The following is a 2,286-nucleotide window of genomic DNA, read 5'->3' on the forward strand; positions in this document are numbered from 1 at the left end:
CCCCCATATGATTTAGGATTCTTTAAAGTTAACAATTACCACCATTACAACTCCAGCCCTTGGCATCTTGACATCCAACTAAATCACTTTTAAACCATAACCTTGACTAACACTTGACCCTATAGGCTGATGACCATGTTATAATATTAAAAAATAAAAATGACATCCTTACAACATATAATGTCAAACATAAATTTTCTTAGCACAGAAATACATAATCAATCTAAGCAAAAGCAAAATCCATCTGGAGGAACAAAAAATTCTAGAGTGCACACTTCTACAGCACATATGCTAAAATTGAATGATACAGAGATTAGCATGGCCCCTGCACAAGGATGTCATGCAAATTCATGAAACATTCCTTATTTTCTCTGAAAGGCTTTACCCAGCAGCTGAAGGAAACAGATGCAGAGACCCACAGCCAAACATTAGGCAGAGCTCCGAGAATCTTGTGGGAGAGGGGTAGGAGGGATTGAAGAAGCCAGATGGATGAAGGACACCATAAGAAAACCTACAGAGTCATCTAACCTTGGCCAATAGGGGCTCACAGAGTCTGAACCAACAACCAAAGAGCCTGCCCTCTATACATATGTAACAGATGTACAACTTGCTCTTCATATGTGACCCCTAACTACTGGAGCAGGGGCTGTATTTGACTGTTGCCTGCCTTAGGACTCCTTTGCCCTAACTGGGATTCCTTGTCTAGGTTCAATAGAAGATGTGCCTAGTCCTATTGTAACTTGATATGCCAAAGACAGTTGATATTCATGGGAGGCCTCTCCTCTGTGGAGAAAGGGTTGGGGAAGATGTAGGAATAAGGAGGGACTGGGAGGAGAGGAGGGATGGGAAGCTGTAATTGTGATGTAAAGTAAATAAATCAATTTTTAAAATTCTAGAGCTCCATGTACATCATCTGGTACTCATAATGTTATTAACTGGGCTCTGGATTTGTGGGTATCCATCCCATTCAACTCTGCTGCAATCAACACACACAGATAGATCCTCTCTTGGGTCAGTTCCATTTCATGTTCTCAGCTCTCTAGTTCTCTTTAAGGCAGATCCCATGGTTCTAACGTCTCCAGTTTCCAGTTTCCTGAGATCTCTATTATAAGCTAGTCTCCACCTCCATATCCTCATATAACATCTGATTAAGCCCTCCCTTCAAGGTTTCAAATCACAATACTCATTGCTCACACTTGCCTTTTCTCTTAAACTGTGATGAAAAGCCCATGACTCCCACATCCAATCTTTCATGCCTATAAAATCAGCATAACTTTCAGGGGTGAAAAGGGTAAAAGAAAAGGAACCCACAGAATAGCCAGCCTTCCTAGCCATTAAAAGATCTTTCTTAGTATCAGCCTAAATGTTCTCTCTCTCTCAAGTTTACTCTGAGAAATAAATTAGTCCATTGTTTTTAAACTCAGTTTCATTCAGGTTTACAGAACATAGGTTTACAGAACAAAGTCGGTTCTGTTAGGAGCCATCTAGGAAAGGATAAAAGCTAGCAGGTATTCTTCCTGAGATGGTTTCACCATGGACTGTGAACCGTGATGAATGAGCCCTTGCAGTCAAGGCCCAAAGAACAACATTTTCAGGACTTGATTCCTGCTACTCATATGCCTTTCTTGTCATTATTAAATTAATATAATAATCCCTGGGCATTCACCCACACTATTGGGCACATTTTTTCCAGACCAGCGAAGATGTCCTGACTTGTAGTAATGCTATACAGACAAAAAAAAAAAAAAAAAGATTTCTTAATTCCTAATTATGATTCAATAAGAATTCCTAGAATTATACTAGTAATTTTTAAGTCCTTTATAAGACTGCTATTAAGTACTCTCTGATATATAAGAACTGCAATTAGAACTCTACCAATATTCAAGTGTCACAAGTTAATAGTTTCTGAGATAGAAAACAAACATTTACAACTTAGGATACATTCCTTAGAGATGTAAAACAATTAACCAATGGTCATAAAGGGTAGCAAATGATTTATTGTAGGTGCAAGGAGAGAAGATAAAATATTGACTAGTTTATCTATACAAAACTTCATTGTTAACTTAGACATGAGAATTATAATTTTTAGCTTTCAATGAACCTGTGGAGCTAGTGACAGAAATATCTAGTTATTCAGCAACTATTTCTTTTTTGGATTTTTTTTATTAAACTAATACAATTTATTTTAAATTATACAATTCAGTATTGACATTTTTAAGTCATCAAAATAATTTATAATAGTTAATTGCCTCTTAAATATACATGATATCTTCTAAAGCTAAAATT

General features: G+C 36.8%; 1 non-coding gene across 1 annotated transcript; it reads left to right on the forward strand.

Moving 5' to 3' along the window:
• Window positions 1-267: 267 nt before the first annotated feature.
• On the forward strand, window positions 268-370 carry Gm24765. Its single transcript, XR_003949186.1, has one exon. It is a non-coding gene; the product is annotated as a U6 spliceosomal RNA (small nuclear RNA).
• The last annotated feature ends 1,916 nt before the right edge of the window (window positions 371-2,286 follow it).

This window comes from Mus musculus, chromosome 1 (assembly GCF_000001635.26).
Source record: "Mus musculus strain C57BL/6J chromosome 1, GRCm38.p6 C57BL/6J".
Lineage (NCBI taxonomy): Eukaryota > Metazoa > Chordata > Mammalia > Rodentia > Muridae > Mus > Mus musculus.